This window comes from Lissotriton vulgaris, chromosome 3_1 (assembly GCF_964263255.1).
Source record: "Lissotriton vulgaris chromosome 3_1, aLisVul1.2, whole genome shotgun sequence".
In the NCBI taxonomy this organism is placed as follows: Eukaryota; Metazoa; Chordata; class Amphibia; order Caudata; family Salamandridae; genus Lissotriton; species Lissotriton vulgaris.
In genome coordinates, this window is record NC_141689.1 from 887,547,392 (window position 1) to 887,566,010 (window position 18,619).

At 41.9% G+C, this 18,619-nt stretch overlaps 1 protein-coding gene across 1 annotated transcript in view; it reads left to right on the top strand.

Annotated features, from left to right (window-relative positions):
• Nucleotides 1-18,619, top strand: part of RFX3 (regulatory factor X3) — a 688,772-nt gene that overhangs the window by 204,755 nt on the left and 465,398 nt on the right. The gene's annotated exons all lie outside the window — the stretch shown is intronic.

Sequence of the window (18,619 nt, forward strand, 5' to 3'; positions counted from 1 at the left end):
ACACCAATAGCCTTACCACAGATCATCTTTAACCACACTGAAAAGACTACAATGGATTCAGAACTCTGCTTCCAGACTTCTTTCACATATAAAGCCACAAGCCAACATTTCCCATGCCTTTAAGGCCCTACATTGGTTACCGGTTGTCAGAAGATCCATATTCAAGCTGATTTGTATCACCCACAAAACGATACCTGGTACAGGGTTGCTCTTTATCTGGAATAAAATCACCAAATACTTTCTACAAAGGAACCTCCGCTCTAATTTGGCACCTCACCTTAAAATTCCACCATACTAGAAAAAACATAGGTGGCACACCCTTCTCTGTTCAGGCATCTAAATTATGGAACTCTTTACCACCAAACATAAGATGCACAGATAACTACCTTATCTTCAGAAGACTACTCAAGAGTTGGCTCTTCCCCATATAACCACAATACTCAATCATAAATATACAGCATATCCCTGCGTGTATAAGCAGTTACTTGGATTATATTTGTTTATCTAGATACGTGTACTCCTTTGTCTACATGTGTATAATAATCATGTTTATAAATATATAGATATTTCTTAGTTGTACTTAACAAATGCACATATTACTTATGGTTATATTAATCTATGTTTATCATGTGTATAAATCCCTGCATAAATAAAGGTTTTGTAATAACTAGTCATCTACAGTTTCTTCACCTAATTTTTTTAATAAAAACAATTAAATAAGCTTAAAGTACAGAAACTCTTTAACCTGTTGGCTGCTTTGAACGTTCCGCACCAGTGCGGAACGTTCGAAGAAACGGGTGGGGCCGCGTCGGCCAACGGACGTGCGCAGCACTACCGAGCTAGTGCTCGTGACGACCGTTGGCCGACGGCAGCAGCCAACGGGTTAAAGTCTGAGTTTATTAAAAACAACTTAATCTAGATATATTACCTTACTTATACATATATAACTTCCATGTACATATGTATCTTTTATTTATTACTTTACTCCTAATTCAGCATTTTCATTGTACTACTCTATAACTCACCCTATACCTCTCTCAATATATCCTCTATTTCCATACTTGGTTTTATCATATTTGTGTACAATCCCTTATTTACATTGTATGACCTTCAAGTATTAACTAACCCTGGGCAAAGTACGAAGTAGCGCGTAGTTTGCGAAGTTTCGCTACTTCGCACTACGCGAATTGCACGTAGCACAGTGCAAACACACGTTAATTAGTGCAGCGTTCATTTTTTGCTTGCTTGCTGTCCTCAACGGCAAGTTGGCGACCCCGAGCGGGCAAAATGACATTCCAGTGAGACTTTTTCCTCGTTCGCAATCAGCAACATCAAGTTGCCGATCGCGAGCGTGGAAAATAAACCTCCCGGCGGGATTCTCAATGCTAGGAGGTTAGGTTTCTCATTGCGAGTGGTCGCGTATGCTCGCAACCACTTGCGATGAGAAACTACCAGTCTGCGTTGAGAAAGCTGCAGCGCGAGTAGAAATCTACTCGAACGGCAGAAAATGACTGCTTGCACTTTGCAAGATGCAGTTTGCACTGATTGCACAATGCCGGATGCTTGTCCGCACTGTGCAATCAGTGCAAACAGCATTTTGCACAGTAAACTACGCAGTTTGCGTAGCTCGCGGCGCTACTACGCAAATTACGCCCAGGGTTTGTATTAACACATTTTATTTGTCTCTGAAACATGCATCTTTAATAGAATTACATACTATATGTATTCTTCTGTATAGTGATTGGTTTGGAATTTTCTTTTTTTTATGTTTTAGTGATTTAGGGTGTTGACTAAGAGGTGCCTCTAATGAGACTCCTGTATGATGCGGACTAGTGCCTCAAACATCATCATCATCTTTAAAATCATGGGGAGCAACAAAGAACAGGGCTGAGAGGAAATGACAAGGAAAAACGGGCTTTAGGACATAATGAGCCAACTGATGTTTTATTACTCTAAAAACAGGGGTTGGGTAGTATAGAGGGTGCTTATAGGTGTCTTTACACATTTCATAGTTCTACCAGACGTTCTTGTCAAGGAATATTAAAAATATATATTTTAGTTTTACCCAAGCTGCAGTCAAAAACTCCTTTGGATTTCCAAATGCTACCTGTGTAACCTGACTTTACAGAGAACACAGTGCAAAGCTTGTGTAACACTGAAACCCAAAACAAGAAATTCTGGAAAAACGTTGGTCTCTGTGCACTATGTCCTCTTGCATCAGGTTGTGCTCAAAATCTATCAGAGGCGGCTGAGCCCAGGCAATACTTTTATGAGGAAGAGGTTGACTCAGATGATGGTGCTCCTGATACTGAAAAGGGCACCAGCATTAGAAAGTAAAGACCGTAAACTGCAAAACGTAGGCTTGCATGAAAATCTCCATCACTAGCTAGGCTAGCTTACAAATCTTCCACAGCTTTGGAAGATGCCCCGATTTTGACTTCTTTACTTTATAAAGTTTTCGAGAGACATGCTGCTGAAGAAAACATGGACACAAGACCCAAAAGGCATTTCCATCCAAAAGCTGCTTTGGAACAAAACCAAATTTTCGATTTGAAAACCTTGCATGTTACAGATTCATTGTCTTGGGTAACAAATTATGATTGTAGCCAATAAGATGAAATTGAAGAACTGATAACACACCTCCAAGAACTTTGAGTCTGAGAAAGCCTATTGTGCCTTAAGGGAACACTATTTTCAGTAGTGGAGTTAAGACTTTTATAGATAAGGCTGCCATATTGTTGAGACAAATAGCCTACTTCTAATAAGATGTTCTTTGCTTAAGGTGTCAGCTTCTATCTGAAATACATAAACGGGTGCAAAATATCCTTTCAAATGGGAATATAGTTTTGTGTGTTAAAACAGAGCATGCCTTAGATGAAAAAAGGATTCTAAATTTGCAAAGCATTTGGGACCAGTGACAATTCACAATCAGTACAGAAAGGAGAACATTCTGTAGATGTCTTCTGACACAGAAACAGTACGTTCAAGGCATATGAGCTGCAGATACTACACTTAGGATTAGATCGCCACCTGGTGTTGGGCTCGGATGATTGCATGTTGTTGTTGTCTTGGAAGAAGTCTTTGTAGTCACGAGATAGGTGACTCCTCCCTTGGACAATAGTGCACATGGGCATTGGCTCCATCCTTTGATTGTTTTTTTCCGCCACTGGGTTCGGATGAAATTTTTCCGCTCCGGCTAGAAATAGACATTTCAAGCACTTCGAAGCGCCAAAAACCTCCTTAAAACTTACCTAACTACTTTGGATATAGACTAACATCGTTTCGACTCCATCAGCTTGATTCCGGTCGTCGACGCGGGCCGTTGGGCCTAACCACGCCGTGAGGCCTACACCTCATGGAAAGGACGCCATTCAAAAGATGACCCGGGTGTGGAGCAAAGTTTCCACACAGTGACCACCACGAGGTCTGCAACCTGTGCTTATCGCCAGAACACAACAAATCCAGCTGTACAGCCTGCACGTCCTTTCGATCCAAGAAAACCATCCGGGATCGGATGGCCCGTTGACACGACATGCAGAGATCAGCTCCGGAACCGGTGGATATCTTTGACGAGGAGGTTCCGCTTGTTCCCGAAGAAAATTCAGATGATCTCCAGATGGTATCAGAGGCAGACGACTCAGATGACTCCATACCATCAGGTCAGCGCGTGAGTACTACTGCCCCTGCACCACACACAGCACCCAGATCGAAGGCAAAGGTCAACACTCCATCTCCGGGGCCCAGTCGCGACCGAAAAACAACTTCAACAGCCCCGCCATCGAGCCCAGCTCCGAAGAAAGTAACTAAGCCTTCCGGTAGCTCGGTACCGAGCAAGCCGCACGTGCCGATCCCACAAGCTCCCTCGGCACAGAAACGGAAAGAAATCTCTGCTCCAAAACCGTCGATTTCTAAAGACAAGGGTACGAAGCCAGCGTCCGACGCCTCGAAGCCAACGAGACCAGCTTCCACTCCGAAGCCATCGTCTTCGGTACCAAAACCGACAAGGCCTGATTCCGATGCGCCCAAGACCTCGAAACAGCCTACGGCACCGAAAACAACACCTTCGGTGTAGAAAACTACGCCAAACGACATTGTAACACCTCCTAAGGCTAAAGACAGACAGCAACCTCGTCCGGAACCGAAAAAATCGGCGCCGACAAAGGTTCCACAAGGAGAAGACCTTTTCCAACCACCAACCAAATCCTCTGCAAAAGAAGATCTACATTGACCCAAAGACAGGTCATGTATCCACTACACCGCACAAGAAGAGGAAGGCAGATGCAACATCCACACCTGTAGTTACTGCCTAGAAGAAGGACTCTGCCACATCTCCTAGGCACCCTTTTTCTCCTATACTTCCTTCTCCTTCATCACCTGTTCCTCTTAACAATTCACCACAGATATCTCCTTCACATTCTCCTCTTTTATCCTCACACTCACCTCAGAATGATGATGAGTATAGTTTAGGTAGAGGGATAGACACAGATGAGCCTTTCCCATACCTTATAGATGATACAGACTGGGAGTACCCAAACCCACAGGATGTGCCAGATATTCCTGACCCACAGTCATACCCATCAAAACCTTCTCCCCCAGAAGATAACATTGGTTTTGGTCACCTGTTGAACAGAGCTGCCATTTACCATGAGGTCACTATGCATTCTGATGAGGCAGAGGAAGACTTTCTCTTAGACACATTTGAACAATCGCAAAGGTCTGTTCAAATTCTTCCCATGATTAAAGGGGTCATCAAACATGGTCCTGAGATATTTAAGGACCCTGTACGTACTAGGATTCTAAATCCTAGAATTGAGAAAAAATATAGGCCTGCACCTGCAGATCCAGCCTACATTAAAGGACAACTACCATTAGATTCACTAGTTGTGTCAAATGCTAGAAAAAGGGCAAACTCACAAACTTCAGGTGAGGCCCTCCCACCTGACAAAGAATCCAAGGTAATTGATGCTTCAGGCAAAAGAATAGCTGCGCAAGCTACCAACATATGGCGTATAGCTATCACACAAGCCCTCCTTTCACGATATGATAGGGCTCATTATGATCAGTTAGAGAAACTACTACAACATCTCGCTTACCTATATAAGGCACAGGCAAACAACCTTATACAAGAAGGCAAGATAATTTCTAATTCCTCAATCAAGTGCGCACTAGATGTAGCAGACACTGCATCTAGAGCTGTAAATACTAGTGTCGTACCTAGGAGACATGCGTGGCTACGCATTTCAGGTTTTAAAAAGGAAGTGCAAACTACCATTTTAAATCAACCATTTAATCAAATCCAATTGTTTGGACCAGAAGTAGACACAGCACTTGAAAAGATGAAGAAGGATACAGACACTGCCAAATCTATGGGAGCTTTACAGTCCACACAAGCTAAAAGTTCCTTTCGTCGCTCCTTCTACAGAGGAGGCTCCAAACAAACTGGTGCATCCTTCAAATCTAACACACAAACATCCTCTAACAAGGGATATTTTAGAGGAGGATATAGAGGGAATAACGACAAGGGAAGAGGTCGGGGTAACAACAATAATCGAACCTCTTCCACCACAAAACAGTGACTTCCCTCTGCTCCCCCAATAGCATTCCACTCCTGTGGGGGACATATTAACACAATTCCTGCCTGTCTGGAGCTCCATCACAACAGACAAGTGGGTAAGACAGATTATCCAGTATGGCTACTGCCTAGAACTTACAGCAACCCCTCCACACATACCACCCAGGCAGCGTCCAATATCTACTGAACACCTTACTCTGCTCAAACAAGAAGTTCTGTCACTTCTACAAAAGGACGCTATTCAAATAGTTCCTTTACAAGAACAAGGAACAGGGGTTTACTCACTTTACTTTCTAATTCCCAAAAAGGACGGGACACTAAGACCAATTCTCGACCTCAGGCCCCTCAATCATTACATACAATCAGATAATTTTCTTATGATCATTTTACAACAAGTGCTCCCACTGCTGCAACAAGGCGATTTCCTTACAACACTAGACCTAAAGGACGCGTACTTCCACATTCCTATACATCCGGCTCACAGAAAGTATCTAAGGTTTGTGCGGGAAGTACAATATTATCAGTGCAAAGTCCTTCCATTCGGAGTGACAACGGCACCACGAGCATTCACAAAGTGCCTAGCAGTAGTAGCAGCACATCTCAGGAGACAACAAATACTTGTCTTCCCTTATCTAGACGATTGGCTCATAAAAGCCAAGTCATTCAGTCAGTGTGTCCAACACACACATCAGACAATTCAAACATTGCACGACTTAGGGTTCACAATCAACTACACCAAGTCGCACCTGCAACCCTCTCATATACATCAGTATCTATGGGCTACAATAAACACGTCTACAGCTCTAGCGTATCCCAGTCCAGCAAGGATACAGAGCATTCAAGCCTTAGTCACAGCCTTTCAACACCAACAATCTCTGCAAGCCAGAGTGTTCATGAGACTAATTGGCATGATGGCATCTTGCATCTTCATAGTACCAAATGCAAGACTGCAAATGCGTCCGTTACAGGAATGTCTAGCACAACAGTGGAACCAGGCTCAAGGTCAACTAACAGACCTGGTGTTGGTAGACAGCCGCACACATCGCTCTCTGCAGTGGTGAAACACCAAAAACTTGATAAAGGGGCGGCCGTTCCTCGAACCTGTTCCACAACTAGTGCTCACAGCAGACGCATCTCTCACCGGATGGGGAGCTCATCTCCTACATCATACAACTCAAGGACAATGGAACAGTCAACAAAAATTGTTCCATATCAACCATCTAGAGTTGCTAGCAATATTCTTAGCACTCAAAACATTCCAAGTACAAGTACAAAACAAAGCTGTCTTAATCCGGACGGACAACATGACAGCCATGTATTATATACAAAAACAGGGGGGGGGGGGAACACTCTGTACAACTGTCCCAGCTCGCACAGAACATTTGGAGATGGGACATTCCACAAAACATATATCTGTTGGCAGAGCTCCTTCCAGGAGTTCACAATCAGATAGCAGATCTGTTGAGTCGGCAGACACAACAAATTCACGAATGGGAACTACATCCGCAAGTTCTTCAACCATTCTTCCACAAGTGGGGTCATCCAGACATAGATCTGTTCGCCACACACAAAAACGCAAAATGCTCAACCTTCGCCGTCAGGTTTCCAAACCCGCTGTCCAAGGGCAATGCGATATGGATGAACTGGTCAGGCAGATTTGTGTACGCTTTTCCTCCACTACCACTAATACCATTAGTAGTATGCAAGATCAGACAGCAGTCTCTCAAATTAATCCTGGTAGCTCCCACATGGGCACGCCAACCGTGGTTCACCACACTGCTAAAACTCTCTCTAGTTCCACACCAAAAGTTATGACTGACTCCATCTCTGCTAACGCAGAACCATGGAGACATCCGACATCCAGACCCAAATCAAATGAATTTGGCGATCTGGCTCCTGAAGTCTTAGAGTTTGGTTATCTTAACCTACCACCAGACTGTATGAATATCATTAAAGCGGCCAGGAGACCTACTACCAGAGCTTGTTATGCTGCTAAATGGAAGAGATTTGCCATGTATTGCAACAATAACCAAATTGATCCCCTGGATGCTTCCATACAGAATATCATTTGATACCTTTTACATTTACAAAGGTGTAACTTGGCATATTCATCCATACGCCTGCACCTTGCAGCAATTGCTGCATATTTACAAAACAGAAATCTGTCTCTTTTCAGAGTACCTGCAATTAAAGCATTTATGGAAGGATTAAAAAGAATCATCCCACCCAGGTTGCCACCTTCTCCAGTGTGGAACCTAAATGTTGTTCTTACAAGACTCGTGGGACCCTCTTTTGAGCCTTTACATAAATGTGAACTGCAATTCCTCATGTGGAAAACAGCTTTCCTTAATGCTATTAACTCTCTTAGAAGAGTAAGTGAGATACAAGCTTTCACAATACAAGAACCATTTTTACAATTACATCGTAACAAAGTGGTTTTAAGAACTAATCCAAAATTCCTTCCAAAAGTCATTACTCCTTTTCATTTAAACCAATCTGTAGAGTTACCTGTGTTTTTCCAAAACCCAGACTCTGTAGCAGAAAGGGCTCTACACACACTAGATGTTAAAAGAGCTCTCCTCTACTATATAGATAGAACTACAGTCTTTTCGAAAAACAAAACAACTGTTTGTGTCTTTCTCTCCACCTCATAAAGGCAGCCCCATCTCTCAAGATGGCATTGCAAGGTGAATTGTAAAATGCATACAAATATGCTATCAAAAAGCAAAACGTACATTAACAGTTCCTCCTACAGCACACTCCACACGCAAACTGGGAGCCTTTATGGCTTTCTTAGGAAACATCCCCCTAGAGGACATATGCAAGGCAGCAACATGGTCCACAACACACACCTTCACTGAACACTACTGTGTTGATGTGCAAGTCAAACAGCAAGCTGCAGTGGGCCAAGTTGTCCTTAAAACTCTCTTTCAAACTACTGCAACGGATACAGGTGACCACCGCTAGGGGAGACACTGCTGCACAATCGATGCCAAGTGTAGTAGCTGCAGCTCATATGCCTCGAACAGAAAATGCTACTTACCAGTATGCATCTGTTCTTGGCATGTAGAGCTGCAGATTACTACACACTCTCCGCCTCCCCGGGACCTGTATCCGTTCCAGTTTCATCTTACTTAAATGCACACGCATGGACATCCTTTTCTTTACTTCTACTAACTCTATCATTTCCCATCTTGGCGAAAAACAATCTAAGGATGGAGCCGATGCCCATGTGCACTATTGTCCAAGGGAGGAGTCACCTATCTCGTGACTACAAAGACTTCTTCCAAGACGACAACAACATGCAATCATCCGAGCCCAACACCAGGTTGCGATCTAGTGCTAAGTGTAGTAATCTGCATCTCTACATGCCAAGAACAGATGCATACTGGTAAGTAGAATGTTCCTTTCTTTCACAGAGGCCACCCTAACAACAGACACGTTTAAACCAACTAGAAGACTAAAGGGAACCTCTGATGGAGAATGACAGTGGGGGCTCTGAAAGGGAAGTTACTTATATCAAGCAGTGTTGTGTTTGCACTTGAGCGAAGACGATAGGTTCTTCTCAGTCGAACCCTTGCCATGCCCTCATGTGAGTGGGTTCTAGACATATACATTCATTGTTAGTGCATGAAATTAAAGTATGCAGCATTGAAACTAAAATCGCAACTGAAAAAGATGAAGTTAAAGCAATATTAGACAGCATTCTAGCAGAAAAGGCATTTAGAGGGAAAGAGGTAGAGGGTTATACTCCACTTATTTCCTCAAATCAAAGAAAGAGGGGACATTAAGACAGATTCTGGTCTTATGATCCTTAAATTAGTTGATCAGGAAAAGGAAGTTCATATCATCTTGCCACAGTATATGATCCCACTTATGAAAGAGAACAGTTACATGACTGCAACAGTTTTCAGAGGCACCTATTTTTCATATAGCAATTTGTCAGAGAAAAAAATAAGATATATCGTTTTCTTGGTAAGTGCAATGCATGATCAGTTTAAGGCTTTACTTTAAAGCATAAAGTCTACAAAGTACTTAGCAGTGGTTGCAGCCCATCTCCATTATTAGGCTTTTCTGTACCCGAATGACTGGCTGTGAAGGTAAACTCTCTAAAAATATATTTTCAGCACTCAAAAGGCAGTTGAGCTACTCCATAATTTGGGCATGGAAATCATTGTGAAGTACTCAAAGCTTTCTCCCAGCCTGGAATATCGAGTCCTAGAAACGGTCTTTAATGCTTTGCAAGCAAATGCACATGAATGATGGTCAGAATTCAACATTTCCAGAAGAAAATCCTACTCCACCGGATATCAGGGTCTCTTCCAGTGAGACAAAGGGAACAGTGTAACATATGTCACGCATTCACTTTCTACCCACTGCTTGTGCCATTGTGCAAACAAGACGACTTTTCAAAAAGGCTACTTAACAATTGGCCTCAGAGTACAGGGTTTGGAGTGGCCTTGTGGCGGCATTAGAGGAAGTGCATATTAGGTGGAACAAACACAGATTAGGTGTTTTCACCAAAGAAATGGCAGATAATTATCACAACAGATGCCTCCTTTGTAGAGTGTAAAGGTTCCATTCGGGTGCTCACAGCACAAGGAAAGAGCTCAGACAGCACCAAAATACATAGCAAAATATTGCATTGCGCATTAGCATGATGGCACAGTCACACTAATGCATGGCACAGAAATAAAAAGAGACGTGGTAGACACAGTTAGGTGGTATTTTACACACTTCTAACTAGTAATAAGACCAAAACCCTTTTTCTTTCATTTCGGACATACATCTTGACATAGATCTGGCTGTTGACATAGATCTGCCCGTACCATGCAAAAACAGAAGATGGCTGGGCTACGTATTCAGAGACACCGAAAAGGAATGGACTGTTCTTCAGTAAGTGCCAGGGAGTTGCACATTTCTTTCCACTGACACTTTTCACACATAAGGTTATCAGCCCCGTTGAAGAGATTGAAAGCTCCCAATTAATTTAAACATAGGCCTGTTTAATCATACCTTTGCACAATGGGAATACTTTATCAGGTGCCAGTTTTTCATTTCACCCTCTGAAGCAGAAACGGAAGAACTGTTCCTATACATTTAAGTTGGTAGCTTTCTTTTAGGGGATCAAGCTTCAGTCAGTGCTAAGCCCTGAAAGTCCACCCATTCATTGTCAGATCTCAGCTGCAGACAGCTATAGTTATCTGTATGCAGACCTGTTGATTCCAATACAACTGCGGTAAGAGAGAAATACTCCAGAAACTGCGACAATCAAGCAATAAAAGAACATGGTAATGAAGCAGACCTTCAGTTGGGCTAAAGAATTAGATGTCAAACTCCATAGACGATCCAATCACACCAAAGAGAAAAGAAATAAGGCTGACTTCTCTTGGGAGGAATAGCGTCTAAATTCACAAATCCTTCAAAATATGTTGACCCTGCCGAACTCCCGTTAGTGTTCACAGGAGGTGAGTGGAAGATCTAGACAATTTGGAGCACCAGTGCTTGAGGAGAACGAGAAAGAAAGAAATCAGCGCCTCTCTTCAATTCTTATGCAGTAGCGAGTTTGTAATCGTTCACTTTATACTTTTTTAAATTATATTTTGAAGGAGCTCTGTAAAAGAGTTGAGGTATCCTGTCCTGATGAAGCTGGTTTCCCTTGATGCTTATCAATGGTATAAGGTCATTCTCTTATGCATAATTTGCATATGCTACCAGTATGAACGCCGCACAATAGATTTCTTGGGTACTACGTGTATTTTATAAATGTGAAGTGCACTTGCTGGCTGGGGTGTATAAAGAAAAACTCTATTTTACAAAGTCGCCAGCTACTGATCATGAAGGATTTCCTAGCTGCCAGGCCTGTAACCCAGAAATACATGAAAAGAGGAACATGTACACAATGTTGTTTTGCCCTGAATAAACATGTTTGTAGGCTCTGGGAGGGATATTAACACTGCAGAAAAAATAGTCTCACTGGCAGACTTCATACAGTGGCATGCTGTTAACTCGCCCCCAAGGCGATTTAGTCAAGAAGGATTGATGAGGCCTGTTGTGATTTAATCAGCCAGGTCATTGTAGGGTGGCAGTGCAAGTGATTTAAATTGTGCTGCTAGAAGGGGAGCATGCTAGACTCCAATCACTCGCTTTGAATGACCATGGCTTGTAAACATGTCCCATGGAGTCTTCCTTGACTGGCCCGGTGTGCTCACCTAGGGCTAGCACTCGACACTGCTTGCCTTATAATAAGACCTACTAAAACCCCACTGATCTTTTACCAAGATCACTTTAGAAAAGGATATTTTCTTTTTTCACAAGTCTGGTATTACAATAATGTCTGGGCAGTGAAAGAACAAATCGGAATTTGTCACTGCATCGTGAAAGACAAAGCTGTCAAAGTCTTACAGAATGTGGAGAGAAAGCTACAGTTATTATTCAGCGACCATTCTCGCTGTATTTATTTAGCTTTTTCTCAATTATATTTTGTTTTGTATTATGACCATTATGCATTTTTTTTCTTCTGAGTTTTATATAGCTCAAACTCAACCTGAATGTATCAGAGCGCTTTACATGAGCACCAGTTGCGTTTCAGACGGATACATTCATTTTTAAGTAGAGCCTGGGCAGCACATGCCCTGTTCTTCGAGCCATGCTGTATTGGAGTATGTACTTGAAGTCCCGCCTACTCGCCGCTAATATGTATCATTGCTTGTGTCATTGTCCTTCTTAAATGCTATCTTCTGATTTTTTATTAGGCCTGTTAGTCCCTCCTATACCGCCTTGTCTTCATTTGCTACCTCCCATGAGGACTGGCTCTTTTACTTCGGTTGTTACACGGTACAATTCTTTAGTCTGTAAGCACTATTTTCTTTCATGAGTTTATCTTACTGCAGCAGGGACTCTCATGCGCAATTGTGACCACCAGCTTGTTTATTTAACTTTTAGCAAATGGGGAGTTCTTCAGTAGCCATGGGAGACAGGAGGGGGCAACTCAGCAATGCCTTCAAGCATTTTTAATGCAATAGGTCTCACATTTGCAAAAGTTTAAGCTATTGGCATTGTAAATGATAATACCTTTTATGTTTCAAAAACTAAAACATAAATAAAAGGTATTGTCATGTACAATGCAAATAACACAAACACGCATAAATGCAAGACCTATTGCATTGCATTTGCTTATTTTGTGATGGCACTAGATTAAGCGATTTGCCCAGAATCATAGTATGTTGAGCATCCCTGATAAAACTTGACCCATGTTCCCCAGCTTCGAGGTCGATCGCCCTAGCCATTAGGCCACATTCTCTCCCCTGATTTGCTTTGAAAATATCAGCTAAACTGAAAAATTAAAGAACAGCAGAAGAGAATTTGTTGCATCTAAGATACTTGGATCTCTAATCTGACGTGGCTGTTAGCTTTAATGCCAAGGGAATCGCTAATTGAAGGAAGCATTCACAACAATTAAAGGTAATGCATGTATGTAGAATTTGTGTAACATGAACATAGAGAAAAAACAGCAGTGGACTACTTAGGATCAAAGGAAAAGATACAATGAGTAAATAAATCTAGATGTGAAGGTAGGGAGTGGCTTATATACTGCGTCTCGATGTAAATATTTTTAATGATGTGTTCTCAGCTCTTCCCTAAACTGAAGAGATGCTAGAAGATGATTCTTGCCTTAGATTGCGACTATATTTGTTTTCTACCTACAGCTGTAAGGGATTCATGTATTTGTTTGTTCAGTTTGTAAGTCTCCGTTAGGATTACTAGATCACCAGAATTAGAATTGAAGCTAGTTAATGAACAACCAGGTTTCGAGCAGTGTGCTGTAAGAAACATGATCAGAATTGTGACAAAGGAGGGAAGGAAGGCTTTGGCTATCAAGCAAGAATTAAAATGAGTGGCTGCCAAAACGAAGAGGGCAAACTCTTGGAATGGTCAAGAAAATACAGAAGAGGAACATCGTGGAGCAGTGGGATAAAAGATATAGAATAGCAGCTTGAACAGCAGGTAGAACCATAGAGTGCTATATGGCACACAGAAAGTTATTTACACAAAATACTTTTTTTTAAAGCGGATCAGAAATGTGGGACCCAACTGAGACGAGATGCTGTAGACAATGTGACCTTCTAAGATAAATGTACTTTGGAAGCTTGAACTCCATAATATGCTTCACCTTGTTGTAACTATGGATTTCATTTCAAGACCGGAGCCTACCATTATGCTCCTTTAACTGCATGCGCGCTAGCGCAATTCCGCTCCTGTGCTGAGTTTTTTAAAACCGCACTTTACGTGACGAGCTGGGCTCATCATCAGCGTGCGAGGAGGCTACGCCATGACGAGCCCAGCTCGTCATGAGCATGGAAGGGGTTAAAGAACACTCAACATAGCAATCTAGACTTCGAATTCCACAGTCCACAAATAATCCTTGCCTAGAACACTCTTCTTCTTTTAAATGCTGCTCTTACACAGATAAGTACTTTTGTATTACTCTGTTTCTGTGATGTGATTCTGATTGTGAAAGAGCTCATGTAAGGTTATGATGATACGAAAGTGCTATTTTAATCATATGTTACTGTTTGAGGATTACTTTGTTAGCATGTTTGCTTAATTAAATTGATTCAGGACGAAGGAACGCTTCTAAATTTACAGGAGCTTAGCAGGTTTTTTAATTCGAGGTGGTGCAGGTAATTGTAGTGAGTGCAAGCCAAATCTGTGAGGACTAGAGGTGGAGTAGTTTTTTTTTTATGTGGGTGAAATGCTGATCTTGTTTAAATGTCTCATGGTAACAAGCGTGAGTGCGAGCTTCATTCTTACCATGTAGATGAAGAACAGTTTCTAGGACCCGCTTCACGCTCTGCACCCTTTCAGACCCTCATCGTACGCCGTGGAGTTGATTTCTTAAGTTCCAGCGTCTGACATTATGCGAGCAAATCTTGCGAGGTTTGGAGGCCGTCTTGGATTGGGCCTCAGTACATTGAAAAAGATTGGAGGAACAGCAGCATTGAGCTGCATGTAACGTGACAGTTGCATTAAAAACTAAAACGGCCAAAGGTTGCATGGTCAGCGGTTGAGAGGAAGAGTATTTCTGACAAGAGAAAGTAGGAGTTTTTTGGTGTAGTGGAATAAAAAATAAAGAAAAGATCAATAAAAAGAGTTTAGCTAAGCTAGGTGTAGAGTATATATATATTTTTTTGATGAAACCAGAACAGGGTTGCAGTGCAGGTAAAAAAAACTGGGATTATGGATGAAGACCTAATAAGGAAACTCTTTCAGCACGAAATGAAAAATAAGGTAGAGGAATCAGTAACACGCATATTAGGGAAGCGAGGCAGGGAGGATTTGGAATCAGACGAGGATTTTTTCTCTTTGTCGGAGGAGGATGAAAATGTAGTACGAATAGGTGGTAAAAGGCTGAGGAAGATGAAACATGTTGAGGATATATCTGTATCGAAAAAAAGGAAAGAAGGTCTGAGTTCCATCAAAAGAAGAGGTGTCTTGGACTGCATACAGAGAGTGGGTGTCCTTATCGGCACGCAAAGGAACGGTGTCCTTAGCGGCACAAAAAAGAATGGAAACAGTAAGGCTTTGGAGAGCCCAATACCAGTTGTTGAGAAGGACTGGGATGAGTATATTCTGGATCTGCAGTATGATGAGATGGACAATGAATTTGGAAGTTTGGATGAAGTTGCTTGAGCAGAGGTTTTGAGGGATCCACTAGGTGAAGAGATGTTCTCAACTTTTAACATAAGACACCCCAGAAATGGGGATTAGTGGCACATGGAGCATGTGGGCAAGTTCATTAAAAAGTGGATTAGGAAGTCATTAGATAGAGAGGTGAGACGGATGTTAAAGGCAGAGTGCTCAAGACCGGTGATTGAGGAAAAGGTATGCATGACGCCCAATTTGGATCCAGAACTAATATGTTTTCTACTCAAGCTGGGTAGAGATCCTAGGAAAGGGCTGGAAAGATCGCTAAAGATTTGCCAGATTAAACTATTGGTTGTGATGGGACCTTTAGCAAGGATTATGGACATGGTGGAGGAGGCACACATAAATGAGGCACCTCTGGATGTGGAATTGCTCAGGGGTTGGAGCCGGAGAGCAGTAGTGGTATTAGGTAATGCTAACGCAGGTTTGCTACCAGAGAGAAGGAAAGCAATTTTGATGAAGATAAGTCCTACACTTGGGGACAAGTCTCAAAAAGAGCCAAGTGAGGATCCATAGGGAGTGTTCTATGCAAGGAATATTTATGGGCTGGGGAATTCTAAGTCTAGATTGTTATGTTGAGTGTTCTTTAAAAGTGCTGCAGCGGAGTGGCATTAAAAGTTATATGTTCTGTTATAGATGGATACAAGTACCACACTCATTAGCAAGTCAGGCTACCAAAATGAATCTATGAGGAAAATGGACAAATTTCACAGTGTGGAAAAAATTATGTAACTTCCTTTTCCTTTACAGTATCAGTTTCTTAAGGTAGATTCATCAAAGACCCGTTTTGCGAGTCTTTAATAGCGATTCATAAGGAATCGCTATTACAGACTCGCAAAACGGGATTCATGTAGGAAGCGCAAAATAAATTGCGATTCCTACACATTCCTTATTTGCGATTAGCAAATTGCTAATCGCAAATAAGGAATAACTCCCCATTCATTCCTATGGGCCTAAAGGCCCATAAGAATGAATGGGGAGTATTTCTTATTTGCGATTAGCTATTAGCTAATCGCAAATAAGATAGCGATTTCATGGGTGCCAGGGGTGTCCAAAGGACACCCTGTAGCACCTCTGAAATGCTAATTTACACAGGTGTTGCGCACACAAATGTCCAAAGGACATGTGTGTGTAACATGCAACAGAGAAAAATGCACTAAAGTGCTTTTTTCTATTTTTTCGCAATTTACCACGAAGTCAGACTTTGTGGTAAATAGCGACCAAATATTGCGAATTCGCAATTTCAAATTGGTTAATGAATTGCATTTAAGGAATCTCTAATAGAGATTCCTTAAATCCAATTCCTCGCAAATATGCGATTTCGCAAATAGCGATTTTTACATTTGGGATGATGAATCCCAAATGCAAAAATTGCAGTCGCAAAGGGCCAGATTCTCAGAATCTGGCCCTTTGCGAGCGCAATATAGCTTGATGAATCTACCTGCTCTTGTACCATTTCTCAGACTATGTCTTGTGAACTTTTTCTTTCTTTAGTTCTGTATTTTTCTTCTTCCCTTTGCCTATCTATTTCTGTAGGTCTCGCCATGTGTTTTCTTTGTCTGCGGGTCCCATGCTTGCCATTTTTGTGTTAGTACAGTGAAATAGGGTCTCTTATAGCAGGTAGCTTCCTGCCGCAATAGCCAAGTGTGGCATCTTAGATGCTTATATAAGCTTGTGTTGTGTAGGTAACCATGATAGTGGAATGATGTTATGGCATATGGGGCTGGCAGATCTTGACAGCAGCTGATGAGAATGGATGGACGGGATCCTTTATGAAGAATAAACCTACATGTTGAACCTATCCTGCCTTTTGGATTATGTGCATAAAGGCCTACTTGTTTCACCAAGGCTGATCTTTCCCAGCTATCGGACTGGGACATATATAGGTGTTTGTTTGACACAGCCTACATCATGACCACAACCTGCCTTCTTCAAGGTTACATCGGACCCTAGTCAAACGATGCACAATGCAACCAGATGTCAGTGGGGTCTCTGTAAGCAAGCTTACACACATCAGAGGCCTATGTTGAATACCTGTATTTTCCTTAAGAGTACAGAATTGTTAGTATGGAAATTTGATTGAAAACAGAAATGACAGTACTGAGGGCCAGCTGATTTAAAAGCTGAATGTACTGATGCGCTATGTTTAAAGGTTTGAAAAGAAGGTTACCACTATTTCCTGTTTCCTTTCCATTTACTCTTCAACCATGTTTTCTGCACAGTGCCATATGGATGTCATTGTACAAAAACATCCTTCACTACTTTCCATAAAAAATATTTTGGCCAATCAGTTGTAACATGTCAAGAGCATCACCTTAAAGGCATACCATTTTTTTCAAAAATATTAGCTAGCCAAACAATTAGTAATGTGTCTATTTTGGTTAGCATTTTTATATAACGGAATATGGTACTATACGTACAGCTACAAGAAACCAGAAGTAAATATTTCAAAACGGTCAATCTTTGTCTAATATTCATTTTGAGTACATTTCTCTTACATAAAAGTTGCAAAACGTACTGCACAGTTACTGTTATCACAAACTTACTTTTCTGCTTCTTAAACAATCGTGAGAGCACTTCATTACATATTCAACCTACTTTAAGAAATATTAATTATAATACAAATCGTATGTGATCAAAAATGCTTAATCCCCCAAATTGCACTTTACAGCGCTCAAAGTGACAATTCACAGCCCAGGCAGTTTGAAGTCAGTAGAAATAGTTGACAGGCCTTCCTTTCTCTTCAGCACGTTGCTTATTAGTTCACTGCAGCAAAGTAAACCGTAATGGCTTGACATACGTTTATTGCAATATGCAGGCTATCTGAAAAGGTATTTACTCTTGTCATTTGCAGGGACATATGGATAATAGGGTGGGCTAAGGGACAGAACTATGCATGTTTATGTGACTGCTGAGCATTTGGATCTTCTGAACACCTTTTAGTCTTCTGCCCATTATTATAATAATGTAATAAAGGCTTCAGATTTTACCGACTACCGTAGCATAGCATTGCAGCTCTCCTAAAATGTGTGCTGCAAACATCAGCGGCAGCTGGCATGTATCGTGGGTGGTGGGGCGAGCTGGTCGGGGAAGGGGGGGATAAGGGCCTTTGAGCATATTTAAATAAATAAAGGGACCTTTGTGCCGGGTCCCACGTCTCCACTCCTGCTCTTCTCCATCTCCGACGGAAGCACAGCCAGGCCCCACTGACCAATCACAATACTGCAATGCAACGTCGTGATTGGTAGGCACCCAGGCTCCCCTGACCAATCACAATGCTGCAATGCAGTGTTGTGATTGGTTTTGAGTGTCCTCCTGGTTGGACGCTCAACCAGGGAA